This window comes from Diabrotica undecimpunctata, chromosome 6 (genome assembly GCF_040954645.1).
Source record: "Diabrotica undecimpunctata isolate CICGRU chromosome 6, icDiaUnde3, whole genome shotgun sequence".
NCBI classification, from domain to species: domain Eukaryota; kingdom Metazoa; phylum Arthropoda; class Insecta; order Coleoptera; family Chrysomelidae; genus Diabrotica; species Diabrotica undecimpunctata.
The window spans coordinates 67,756,130-67,771,244 of NC_092808.1; the positions used below are offsets into that span (position 1 = coordinate 67,756,130).

Genomic DNA, 15,115 nt, shown 5'->3' on the forward strand with positions numbered 1-15,115 from the left:
GAAAATTTAAAATATTTTTTATTTTAATCATAAATGTCAAAAATATACAAAAATCCTGTCAGATCTTAAAAAACATTGTCAAAATGCTTGGAGATCTGGTAAGCAATGAAAAATAAAAGATAGAAAATCAATAGTTACGAAGGGGCAGAAAATTTTTGATTTTTTTCAGCAGTCACAATTTTTCAAAAGTATTTTAAAAAACCTTAAAAAAGTCCTGAATTATAACAAAGTATATTCAAATTACCTTGCCGATAAGAAACCATCGTTTCTGATTAAATTTTAGCAAAGCCTGCAGATTAACAGTATATTTTCCGATAAGGGAATTGTTAGCAGTCATCATAAAGAGGTCCACAGCTACCAGAAAGGTGAGTTTTTCCACTCATTTGAATTCTCGCTGAATAAAGAGACCGTTTGGTGTTTATTTTTGACTGAAGATCATTTAAAATTCATTTTGGGTACTTATAAATATTTCTCAACCATTGGAGAGATAATTCTGATAGTTTTGCGGCCCTAATCCATTAGAAGACGTCACTGAAAGATGCAATCTTTGTTATTGAAGATTTCCATAAAATTTTTAGAGAAGGGATTATCTGAAAGACGAAAGTGAACTTTAATAAAGTTAAACGCAAGTTTTGAAATTTCTTTAGAAATAATCTTACTTTTTTTTTTTTAAACAGCCTATATCATCCTAAATCATCTTTGTGTTAAAAAAACAAAATAATTTGAAGTCAAGTTCACAAAAATTTTATTATCGCTTTTGTAATATTAACCAAATATAATTCACCGTTTCTTTTGCTTACTAAAATCATTAAACAAAACAGTTAAACTAAAAAAAAATTGAAGGATTATAAACCTTTGTTTTCGCTCTAAAAAGATAGTAAGTGAGGTTATAAATACTTTGACAAACAAACACGTATTAGATCTTAGATCAAGTATTTCTTGTTGCAACTTCACAAAACACTAATTTCATATACTTACTTCAATATTGTATTACGTCATAAATCTAAATCCATTCATATTAGTATTAAACGGTTAAGTATTGGCTTATTTATTGGAAGAATCTTAAATAATTTTTTTTATATATTATACAAGATATCGTTGTGTAATATTTAATTGATCACTTGTGAATAATTGCACAGTACATTAAAAATAAAACTTCTTGTGTGGTGATTTTTGCTTTATATAATTTTATATATATTTATCAAGCAATACAGGTCACAGAACTCGCTTGAGTTAAGAGTCTGCATGTTCTAAGACAAATAAGTAAAAAAAAATTTAAATTCAAAATACAGATTTAGAGAATACAAGGTGAGTAGAATAAATGTTTGTCAAATTTTTTTTATTTTCAGGCGTTCAATAATTTTTATTAAAAGCATTTCTAAATTTAACAATATTACAAATTAATCAACTTAAAAAAATTATTTTTATCTTCATAAAGCTAGCCGGTAAATAAGAGCAACTTGTAGTTTTCTTGCATCGAATTCACATATCATAACAATTTGGCGAGCCCAACGTGTGGCTGTGTATTTGGACGGTGACAGGTAGTGCATTATAACAAAGTATTAACCAGTGGTGTACCTTAAACATTTAATAACATAATATACAGGGTGTTAAGAGTATAATTTGTGTAGATAATAAGTTTATTGAGTGAATTGAAATTAAATAAAAATAAACATGGACAAAAGAAAGACTAGATCACATAAGAACGTAGAAGAAGAACAGGAAGTGACAGACAGAACCGAAGAACAAATTAAAGAGACTGAAGAAGTACAGGAGACAATGGAGGAGAAAAGACAGCCAGAAGAAGCACAAATGGAAAGGCAAATGGCAAGTGGAGACCAAGCTCAGCCCGTAAAGAAGGATGAATTGGACTTTCACAAGATGATGGCAATTTTGTTACAGGAAATAAAAAAAACTGAGCAAAATATAAACCAGAAAGCAGAAGAAAATAAACAACATATGACAAAAGAACTTGAAGATACAAAAAAAGAAATAAAACGGGAAATAACACAAAATTTTGATGACAAAATACAACAGATGGCACAACAGGTTGAGGATAAGTTGGGAAAGAAGATAGAAGAAGTAAAAGAAGAGTTAACCCTAGAAATGGCCAAGATGGAAGAGCAGTGCAAAGAACAAATGGAAGTGTTATCGGCACAGCTGGAAAAGAATAATGAAACTCAAAATAAAAAGATTGAATTAATGGAACAAAATTTGAAGCTAGAACAACAAAATAACCAAAAAAAGTTCGAAGATATTGACGAACAAATGGGAGTGTTGGCAGTACAGCTGGAGCATCATATTGAGCAGAAGGAAGAGATATTTCGACGAGACATTAATGAACAGTGGAAGAAAAAAGAAGATGAAATAGATGAAAATATGAATAAGACCAAAGAGATAATGGAGAAAGAAATTGGGAGAGTACAAGAGTCTCTTAAAGAAGTGACACAGAAGGAATTGGATGCAAGGCCGGTTGTACAAACGGTCGAAAGAGATTGTAAAATCTATTTTAGTGGAAGAATAAAACAGCAGCATCCAGTACCTTTCATGAAATTCCTTAGGCACAGATATGCATCTTACAGAAATTTCGAAGACTTTAAAGAATTCATCAGAAACCAGATGACGGATGAGGCGTTACTATGGTTTTCGAACAAAGAAAATGAGTTGGTGGATCTGGAAGACTTTGCGACCAAATTCAGTGAATATTTCTGGGGTCAAGCACAACAGCGTTCAATCAAAAACGAGCTGTTAAGTGGCAAATACAACCCAAATCGTAGCATGTCATACCACCGGTACGCCATGCAAATTTACAGCACAGCTCAATACTTAGACTGTGGTTTTAACGAAGAATACATTGTGGGTTGTATCGTGCAACACTTTGATCGGACATTGGAAGATATCATGATGTTATACAACTTTAAAGAAATAGACAAACTGTGCCAATTTTTGATGATGCATGAGCAACGAAACCCCATGTATCAAAACAATGACCAAGCAAATAATAATAATAATAACAACTTCAATGGGAGCAATAACTACAGAAGAAACAATAATCAGAACGGCAATAATTTCAATAATCATCGTAATTTTAACAATAACTATAGACAAAATAATGGTAACAACAACTATAATAACTCGAACTTTAGGAATAATAATAATAACTACCGCAACCAAAATAATCAGAACTTTAATCGCCAAAACTATAATCGTAACAATCAAACTAACAACAATAACTATGGAAATAATGGACGGTATCAAAACGGTAATTACAATAATCAAAACAACGGAAATTTTAACAGAAATAATTACAATAATAACAACAGAAACTTTAACTCCAATGGCAATATGAATCATGCATTTTCAAACAGTGCCATTCAACAGAACCAGACAAACAATTCACAACAACAGTCAAATCAAAACTACACAAACAATCGAAACCATAACACTAGAAGTCTAGAAGATATAAATAGAAATAACCAAAAAAGACAAGTGAATTTTCTAAGTCACCATCAATCATACACCGACGTCAGTCAACAAGAGTCACCAATTGAAACACTCAACACATCATCACCATCACAACCCTTTGACACACAATACACAACAGATTCACAATCACCAAATTTTCAATAAAGCACCTGCTAAATGCGGCCGTATGTCACTATGAGCATCCAAGGGAGTTCATAACATTTGGGGAAGAAAAGAAAAATCAAAATTTGCAAGGGTTAATTTTAATTCAGGGTAAATTCTTTCAAAAACAAGTTAAAATTTTAATAGACACGGGTTCTGAAGTTTCACTAATTGACAATAAAGTTATTAATGAATTAAATTTTCAAAAATATTGTTATTCAATTCCAAAGGTTAATCTAGTGGGTGCAAACAACAAAAAACTATATGAAGCAAAGAAGGGAATAGTGGGAAAAGTATTATTTGATACAACCGAATATAGTATGCAATTCATAATAGTAGAAAACATGAGACATGATATTTTGATTGGGACAGACGAAATGGACAGAAATGGAATGGTCATCGATTATGTAAACAAAACTTTACAAATTCAAGAAGAAGTACTGAAATTTGGAAATACAGAAGACGAGGAATCAAAACAAGAGGAATTAAAGATAAAGGAAATTAACAATATTCAAAATCATACAAACTACAATTTTATAAATAATGAACCAGAAGAAAGTAAAATGGAATTGGAAGAAAATTTAGTATGTGCAGAAGAATGGAAAGAAGATGTAGGAAGATTGTTGCAAAAATATGATGGTTTGATAAAATCCGAAAACCGAGTGGCTGAAAAGTACATGCATAAAATTGAGGTAAAAGGAATAGAAAATTTTAAATCGAAGACATATCCAATTCCTTATAAATACCGGAAAGAAGTTTCAAAGGAGATAGAGAAGATGTTACAAAACGGAATAATTGAAAACAGCAATTCAAAGTACATAAACCCTATAGTGGTAGTGAAGAAGAGCAATGGTGAGTTAAGATTATGCCTCGATGCCAGGAACATTAACAAATATTCAACACCACAATATGAAGCACCACAAAGTGTAGATGCAATCTTTGGAAAAATAACTAAATCAAATTATTTTACAAAAATTGACCTGAAGCATAGCTTTTGGTTGATACCATTGCATAAAGATAGTAGGGATTTTACAGCTTTTTCGATAGATGGGGTAATATATAGATTTAAAGTAGTTCCATACGGTTTGCAAAGTGCATGTTCAGCTCTTGTACGTGCTTTACATCAAATTTTGGATCAATACGAAGACTTTATTATACACTACATTGACGATATTCTCATTTATTCTCACACATCACACGAACATTTAACACACATAAATATTTTGTTGAATGCATTGAATGAAGCAGGATTAAAAATTAACTTAAACAAATGCCAGTTTTATCAACAAGAGGTCACGTATTTAGGATATAAATTAGACAGAAGTGGTATTTCTATGGACGAAGAAAGAATTGAGAAAATAATGAACTATCCAGCACCGAAAAATTTGAAAAATTTACGAGGATTTATAGGCCTAATCAACTACTTTAAACGATTAATTCCAGACTTGAGTGAGAAAGAATTACCATTAATTCAACTATTGAAGAAGGATCAAAAATGGAAATGGAAAGAAGAACAAAACCAGGCCTTTCAAAATTTAAAGGACATATTTCGGACTAATCTAAGAATTTATCACCCCAGGTACGATTTGCCATTCATTCTACAGACAGATGCTTCCATGCACAAATTTGCAGGAGTGTTGTTACAAGTCCAGGACAATGAAGAAGTTCCTATTTCATTTGTGTCACGTGTAACCAGAAATTACGAGAAGAGGTATAGTGTCACCGAATTGGAATTTGCTAGCATACTATTTTGTGTAACAAAATTTCGGTATTATTTATTAGGATCAAAATTTTATATTGAAACTGACCATTTATCGTTAATAAATATCATGAATAACAAATTGCTTAATAATAGAATACATCGTGGGACTTTACTACTTCAAGAATATAACTTCGAAATTAGACATATAAAAGGAAGAGATAATGTCATTGCAGATGCCTTGACAAGGAACGAAGAGGAAGGAACAAGAGAAGAGAGAAAAATTCAAATCGGATTAAATATATTAAAAGAACAGGAGGGAATGTACTCAAAACAAGCCATTAGAGAAGATCAGCAAAATTTAACACAGAAAGAAAAGGAAAGATGTATACTGAAAGATCAAATTTACATTAAAAGAATTGGAGAGCAAGAGTTATATTACATCAGCAAAAATTTAGCCGAAGAAATACTGAAGGATTTACATGAAAAGAATGGACACGCGGGTAGTAAGAAAATATGGTTAATGTTTCGAGAAAACTATATCACCAAGAAGGATACAAGCATAATCAAAAACTTGACTAGAAAATGTCATACTTGTCAAAGACAAAAATCGAAGAATTTTTCAAATTGGAATACTCCCAAAAATATAATAGCACAAGAGCCCTTAGATATAATAGCTATAGATTTTTTGAGTGACTTGATACAAACGGAAGGAAATGGACATAAACATATCATGGTAATCGTAGATTTATTTTCAAAATTCATCAAACTTTATTCCAGTAAAAATACAAAAGTCAACACTATCATAAATAATTTAAACAATTATTTTGAAGAAATAGGAAAACCTAAACAATGCATACTGGATAATGCCACATATTTCCAAAACGACCGATTCAAAAATTTTATGACAAGAAATGGAACCAAATTAAGTTTTACAAGCATCAGACATCCTCAATCAAATCCTTCGGAAAGATATATTCAAGAAGTGATAAAATTTTTAAGAATATCAATAGAAAACAAACACACTGTATGGGATCAACATTTATTAAGGATAGAACAATACATAAATCAGTTACCAAACACTGTGACTAATGAGATACCACTATTTCTAATGAAAAGGATAAGACCAGAAAGACCTTGGATTATAGAAATAGAACCTGAATATGACCAAATTTGTCAAGATGTAAAACTAAGAATCATCAAGAATGGAGAGAAATATTTGAAAAGACAAAACAAAAGGAAGATGAGAACAAACCAAAAATTTCAAAAAGGAGAACTAGTATTAATTAGAGCACATAGGGTAAGCAATTATAGAGATAACATTTGTAACAAACTTTTACCACCATTGGAGGGACCTTATGAAGTTGAAACAGAAGATGGAGAAAATAGTTATTTATTGAAATATCCTGAGAGTGGGTATCTTAGAGGAGTTTTTAACATAAAAGACATTTACAAATATGAACAATAAGTGAAGAAATAAGAAGACATTATTAATTTTAAGTTATATTTATAAAATGAAACAATTTTTTTTTAAGTAAAGGACATGAATGGGATACAGAAGATGGAATAATAATAATAATAATGCTGCTATTTATGAAAAATGATGAAATATGAATTATTGCGGATATTATGATTATGAATATGATATATAATATAATATGAATTATGATGAATTATGAAAGATTATAATGATATAATTATGCAGTATAATAATAAAACTTGGAATGGAATTACAGAAGAAGGATTGGAGAGGAAAAATTTGAAACGAAGATGGCAGAACTCTAAGAAACCAAGGAAGAAAAACAACTATAAAATGGATTCAAAAGTAGAATATAAACTCAACCCTCAACGAAAACTTATTAAAAATAACCGAATGATAATAAAGTCACATTCAAACTAGCTTACACTCTAACCACAAAATGCAGCTCACACGTGCTTAAATAAAACTTAAACTCTATATTTTTGTATATATTCAAAATAAAACATGCATTAATAAAACAAACTAAAGCAACTTAAGCTTACACATGCAAAATTAAAAGAACAAAACTAATTATTATTTTTTTTCAAAGAGAGCATTCAAACTATCTGCAGCATAATTGTATACCATATATATGCAACTGAATCAAAAATTTAATTGTTTTTAACCATCACACATTCATAAAATCACTGAAACATACACTTGTGTCGACGTTCAGAGAAACAATCACACAACTTGCAAAAAAACCAGTCAAAGAAAAATGAATATTTGATATTTGCCAAAAAAAATTGTCAAATATGAAATATTAATTTTTGGAGAATTGTTATGAAATTAAAGCTCCTAAACAGTTTTTTTTTTTATGAATAGTATGAACATAAAACAAAATGACAATATTGAATATACCACATATATATTTAACTCAAACAATTGTATTATTGTTGTTAATTTAATAGTTGAAACTAGATTCAACAATAAGAAAGAAACTAAAAGCAAAAATAAGCAGAATTCACAGACATGTAACAAACCAATAAGGACTATATTGTATCACCAGATTTAATTAATGTTTTCAAAATAATTTTATTATTATTATAATTAAAACCAGTTGGTTTATTATAAACAAATTTAGCATAATAGAAATAAGATTCTTTTAATACGTGAGTTATTATAGCCACTGAGTTATAGTTGGTTGATAAACACTTTTCAATTAAAAAAAAATATATAAAAAAAAAATTAAACCAAAAACAATTGTTGATCATGAAATTGATTATGATTTAAACTTAAGTTATTGTTCGTTATATATATATATTATATTATTTATGTAAGAGATACTTACAGAATAAGCCAATATAGCCACAACATAAAGATACAAAAAGCAAATATCAAACCACTTCGGATCGAGTGGAAATAAAAACCATAAATTTGTATTTATTAATTAATTACAATTTTTATTATAATCCAAATTCTAATATATACAAGTCAATAGAATCTTCAACAGTCCTAAAACAGATAAAATATTTAAGTCATTTATTCACAAAGTAAGAAGTTTCAATTTGTTAGTAAACATACAGTTAACATGGATAGAGCTCGGAAAATAAAACGTGTTAGGAGGTGAAATAGGATATATCTCATAAATAAGAGTTCAGAATGATATAATCTTTAATGGACAGGTAATCTGAAGACAATTCTCAGTGATTCAATATCAAAAATGCTTTCAGATAGCTTTAAAATTAAATAAAAGCAAAATAAAAGCAACTAATTCATGTTAAAATTGGTGTATGTCAAATTTGTTAGTAAAAATTTTAATATTTAAATTATCATTTGTTGTAGAAATTATATGTCAAAAGAATGCTTAAATTCTCTAGTATTTGTTTCAATTCATTTCAAAAGTCAATATAGTTCTCAAGATTTAACAATTTATGAAAATTTAAAATATTTTTTATTTTAATCATAAATGTCAAAAATATACAAAAATCCTGTCAGATCTTAAAAAACATTGTCAAAATGCTTGGAGATCTGGTAAGCAATGAAAAATAAAAGATAGAAAATCAATAGTTACGAAGGGGCAGAAAATTTTTGATTTTTTTCAGCAGTCACAATTTTTCAAAAGTATTTTAAAAAACCTTAAAAAAGTCCTGAATTATAACAAAGTATATTCAAATTACCTTGCCGATAAGAAACCATCGTTTCTGATTAAATTTTAGCAAAGCCTGCAGATTAACAGTATATTTTCCGATAAGGGAATTGTTAGCAGTCATCATAAAGAGGTCCACAGCTACCAGAAAGGTGAGTTTTTCCACTCATTTGAATTCTCGCTGAATAAAGAGACCGTTTGGTGTTTATTTTTGACTGAAGATCATTTAAAATTCATTTTGGGTACTTATAAATATTTCTCAACCATTGGAGAGATAATTCTGATAGTTTTGCGGCCCTAATCCATTAGAAGACGTCACTGAAAGATGCAATCTTTGTTATTGAAGATTTCCATAAAATTTTTAGAGAAGGGATTATCTGAAAGACGAAAGTGAACTTTAATAAAGTTAAACGCAAGTTTTGAAATTTCTTTAGAAATAATCTTACCTTTTTTTTTTTAAACAGCCTATATCATCCTAAATCATCTTTGTGTTAAAAAAACAAAATAATTTGAAGTCAAGTTCACAAAAATTTTATTATCGCTTTTGTAATATTAACCAAATATAATTCACCGTTTCTTTTGCTTACTAAAATCATTAAACAAAACAGTTAAACTAAAAAAAAATTGAAGGATTATAAACCTTTGTTTTCGCTCTAAAAAGATAGTAAGTGAGGTTATAAATACTTTGACAAACAAACACGTATTAGATCTTAGATCAAGTATTTCTTGTTGCAACTTCACAAAACACTAATTTCATATACTTACTTCAATATTGTATTACGTCATAAATCTAAATCCATTCATATTAGTATTAAACGGTTAAGTATTGGCTTATTTATTGGAAGAATCTTAAATAATTTTTTTTATATATTATACAAGATATCGTTGTGTAATATTTAATTGATCACTTGTGAATAATTGCACAGTACATTAAAAATAAAACTTCTTGTGTGGTGATTTTTGCTTTATATAATTTTATATATATTTATCAAGCAATACAGGTCACAGAACTCGCTTGAGTTAAGAGTCTGCATGTTCTAAGACAAATAAGTAAAAAAAAATTTAAATTCAAAATACAGATTTAGAGAATACAAGGTGAGTAGAATAAATGTTTGTCAAATTTTTTTTATTTTCAGGCGTTCAATAATTTTTATTAAAAGCATTTCTAAATTTAACAATATTACAAATTAATCAACTTAAAAAAATTATTTTTATCTTCATAAAGCTAGCCGGTAAATAAGAGCAACTTGTAGTTTTCTTGCATCGAATTCACATATCATAACAATATATACATATATATACATATATATATGTATGATTATATATATATATACATATATATATATATACATATATATATATATATATATATATATATATATATATATATATGTATATATAGATCCTACAGACATTGATGCGTCCTTACATTTATGTTTTTGCATGTAATGCTGCATCCACCGCATTGTTGCGTCAATATACGGACGCAGGATTACAATCGCTTATATTTCAAAAATGGTCGTTACCAATTTCTCCTAACTGACATCAGGGGACACTCGTAATCCAAACAAGGGATGTGGCGAATTTGCATATAGTTCTGAGTTATAGCAACAAATTTATTAAGGATTTTAAGTGACGCAACAATGGTGTTAGCATGAAATTTTTGTGTATATATTAGTTCATGGTATCTCCTGCAGGGGGCATGAAACAATGGAGTATACTTCATTGGTGTATATTATTTTCATTCTCTCGATTATTCTGCGTCATTTCAATTTGGCAACATTGCTAACCGTCTGAAATACCATTAAATATATAGATGTTTTGCAGTAACATGTAGGTAATAGAGTTTAAGTTGTAAATATGTATATTATTTTTACAATATTACTTTGATGACATTTCATATTTAAGCTTTTTACTAAAATCGCATCCTTTGAAAATGTTTACAGCAACCTTCATCTAGAAGCTGTGGTACTTTACTCTTGTACTTTTGTTTTTTGTGATTTTTTAAGAATGTATATTTCCGATATATGCAAAGCTGGTCTTGCGAACAACTTTTATTTGAAAAGCCTTTCGATATTGTAAAAGAACAAATTCAGATTCGGGGTGGTTAATTAGTGATAAATTTAAATACAGGGACAGACTTTTAGACGTTTTTCAAAAACTAGATAAAATATATTTTTGTGCATGATAAACCTGATAACGAAAGTCGCATAACCCACCCACCTTGAAACGATGTCAGGTACGTGACGGGTCAACATCAGATTTTTTAACATTTTAATAGATAGGTGTTAGAAGTTAGCCTTTATTTTATGAGTAGAAAATTGAAAAAGGTACGATAGTTAAACAATCCCTTCGGAACAAAATTAAATACTTCCAAAATGTGTATTTTTATACAATTATTTATATTTAATTTAAACACGAATGCACAAGTTTAAATGGATGTACTTACGTTACTTAATTTAACACAAAGATTGTTTTATTGAGTTTGCTTTATACAGTATCAATTAATCTATAGGCTAAAAACTGAACCTGTCAAGAAGTCAGAGAATTTTCAATCTGCTAAAAGATGAATGGTCCATACCAAATCATGAAATCACTAAAGGGACATATCTGAAGAACAAAATGTTAGATTGGTGTAAACTCAGGATTACTACTGATGCAGTAATAATAGCACAGCCACACAAAAATAAAAAGAAAAGTGTAGGTATTCCGATGAATTTTTGTGCATATTTGTTAAATATTTACGAGTAGATCCTCAGTTACGGAAAGTTTCTTTAGTGGCAAAGAAAGATTTATTGATTTGTAGCAACTGATCTAAAAATTTTCAAAAATTATTTATTGAAGAAAGCAGATGAATCTATTCAACATTTAAAGAATAATAAAAATAGTGAAATAAGCTACAAGTTAATTATATAATACATAAAATTAATGGAAATAATTTTCTGCCGTTTGATTTTATTGAATCGTGAAAGAGTTGGCGAAACGGAGCGCATGCCAATTCACGTTTATTCTGAAACAAGTACTCATCAAACATGAAGAGTTTTGAGAAGCCATAACACCTACTGAAAAAATATTGCTAACTAAATTCAAAAGAGTTGTAATTCGTGACAAAGGAAGGGGTATTCCGGTGCTCTTCAGCATTGACCTACAAGAACACACAGGTGTTTTGACAAATTGAAGAAAAAACTTTGTTGAGGATTCAAATATATATTTGTTCCCGAAAATCGGTACAAATAATCCGACGACCGGTTATAAAGTTAAGGAAAAACATGTCAAAATGAGTGGAGTAAAAAATCCTGGTGCCATTACATCAACGAGATTATGCAAATATTTAGCCAGCCAAATCTTCAACATGTAGCCGAATGATATCGAACAACTAACAACTTTTATGGGTCACATTAATGACGTACATAAACAGGTGTATAGATTGCCTGATGACTTATGATACATGTGAGTAGTATAGCAAGCGGGGTTCAAACGCACTTTGGTAACCTGTCCATCAGGGTCTCCGATGCGAAGGTATCGATGCCATGATTTGACCTTGGGGGTGTACAAGAAGTACAAGAAGTGATCAACAATGACCAGAGGGTTGTAAGAACTGGTCGCTTATCGCTTGATCTCTTCTTCTTCTCTCCCGAAGAAGTGATCAACAATGACCAGAGGGTCGTAAGAACTAGTCGCTTATCTCTAGATCTCTTCTTCTCAGCCGAAGAATTGTCACCTACGTTACCTGTATGTTTTTACACCTGTCTCACTTGTCTCTTCTTTGTCTTACCTGTCCTGAAGAAGTAAAAGAATCGGTCGACAATGACCAGAGGGGGTGTCTTTGAGTGGAACGGACCACCTTGTATGTCGAGTGCAAAACTCATCGCTTATCGCTTCATCTCCTCTTCTTTTAGTTAAATTTGTACAGGGTGATTGAAATAAATGAGTATTGAGACTTGGAAATTTTTTTTTGGTAGTGGCGAGTCAAAAAATAACTTGTTGTGTACAGACTTGCTTAGTCGTATCTAGCCTAGCCTAGCCTAGCCTAGCCAATGTCGTTTTTACTCTTGAAATTTAAGGAAATTAAAGAAAAAACAATGTACCAAATATAAAAGTTTATTTATAAACGATGATATAATTCATAATACTGATAAATTGCTATATTATTCCATAGGTTTGTTTTTACGTCTTGCCAATACGACCACGTCACCTGGTCAATATACTTTGCCCAAATTAATGCATCTCTGTGCAGTGGATGGTCATCAGGTATTTGGGCATTGTAATTGCTTTTATAATTAAACACCTCCTCCGATAAGATTTCTTCTTTAATTATAAGAATTCCCATACCCGAAGCTGGTATCGGTAGGTGGATTAAAGGCTGAAATAAAGAAAAAAAATTAATCAATAATAATTGAATATTTGTTACCAGTATACCTTTATGAATCAGACATAGTTTCATAACAATACAATGTAGTAGGTTCAGCGTCCATGTGGACGTCTAAGGATCTTGTACAAAAACAAAAAAATTTCTTGCATTCGAAACATGGTATTGTTCCATACATTTTGTTGTACCATGATATGGTAGGTCTAGTTTGCGGTTTTATTTTTTTTTCGGTCTTAAATTGTAAGCTTACAAATCGTTTTTCGTCTTTGAAAACTGCCTCCCATTTATTTAATTGAGACTAAAATAAAGAGCGTTATTTCAAAATATTTATTCAATGTAAATAACTTACCAGCATTCGCTTTTAGTTTTGGGTGAATGTAGATTAATTAAAAAACGATTTACAAAACTTTATAAAATAATTATTTATCATTGTAACCCCATGGAAGAGTATCAGTGGATAAATAATTTAATATTCTCTTATCATCGTACGGGCTAAGGGCCACCTTTGTTTGCGACATTGTATAAACATCATGCTTTTTCGACACTATTGAATTTTGGGAAATTTCTACGATTACCTTATTAAATAAACTTGCATAATAGTCATCATAGGATAGTTCCGTTAATGCAGATTTTTTTATTCCTTTAGCCTTTTTAATTTCTTCATTCTTATTTAAAATTTTCATAGTGTACATTTTTGAACGTAATCCTATAAAGTGTGTCATCAATTCCCCTTGGTTCTCATCTTTCATCAGACCTAACACTTTTTTATTCTGTAATGGAATATTGTATACATTATTCTCTTTGTAGTCTGATGTGTCAAATTTGTCAATGTCTTCTCTAATATGTTTATATATATCGTCAACAAAAAACTGATATATTAAACTATCTGTATCTGTATATAATAATTTTGCCTGATCTTTAAATTTTTTTATGACATAATTATAATGAAAGTCATATAAAATTGTTTTGGAAATATCTAAAATACACATCCCTATATATATCGGTTTATTAAAATTGACTTTTTGTTTTGTCATTTCAATTATTACAGTATTTTCATCGAAAACAGTACAACTATGAAAATTAGGTTGGGATATATAGAAATTTGCTCCATATCTTCCATTATATTTGTTTACAATTTTTATTTCTCTGTGTTTCCTGACATTTTCAATACTTTTACCGTAAGGGGCATTAATAAAAAGTTTAAATAGGTTTTTTTCAAATTCATTTTTGCTTTTCTTTCGCAAGTCAATGTTCAAATCGATATATTTTTTTAACCAAGGGGATTGTTTAAATTTCAAACAGCGATGAATTTTCGTTATTTTCAAACCCAAGTTAACAATCTGTTTCAAATATATATAATGAATAACATATTTTTTTTTATCGTACAATGTGGTTAATAATTTGGGAATTGTTGAATTAGAAGATGGTGGGATTATGTGTTCAGGACAAAGAGGTAAATCTTTATGTAAATTAAAAAGATCTTTTGGATATTCAATGTCTACCTCAAGTATATATCCATATTCTCCATCATTGGGACAATCCAATATATGTTCTTTATAAATATCAATCAAATTAATCCATTCAAAGCCTGCATATGGCAACGCATAACTCATCGCTGTACCATAAAGATTATTAAAATCCCAATACATTAGATAGGAGATTTCTTTATCAGGATTGTATTTATCTTCCATATATTTATTATTAGCTTCTCCATATCTATTACTACACTGTGAAACTCCTCCTCGTTTGGCTTTTTCAAAAAACAAAACCATCTCACTGTCTCTTAATAACTCTAATTCGACATTGGTTACT

At 29.6% G+C, this 15,115-nt stretch overlaps 1 protein-coding gene and 1 long non-coding RNA gene across 3 annotated transcripts in view; one reads left to right on the forward strand and one right to left on the reverse strand.

The window, feature by feature from the left end:
* Positions 1-15,115, forward strand: part of LOC140443479 (ras-GEF domain-containing family member 1B-like) — a 1,395,894-nt gene that overhangs the window by 675,977 nt on the left and 704,802 nt on the right. The gene's annotated exons all lie outside the window — the stretch shown is intronic.
* LOC140442674 (uncharacterized) lies at positions 13,020-13,639 on the reverse strand. Its single transcript, XR_011951103.1, has 2 exons — positions 13,354-13,639; positions 13,020-13,297 (listed from the first exon to the last, which is right to left on the reverse strand). It is a non-coding gene; the product is annotated as an uncharacterized lncRNA (long non-coding RNA).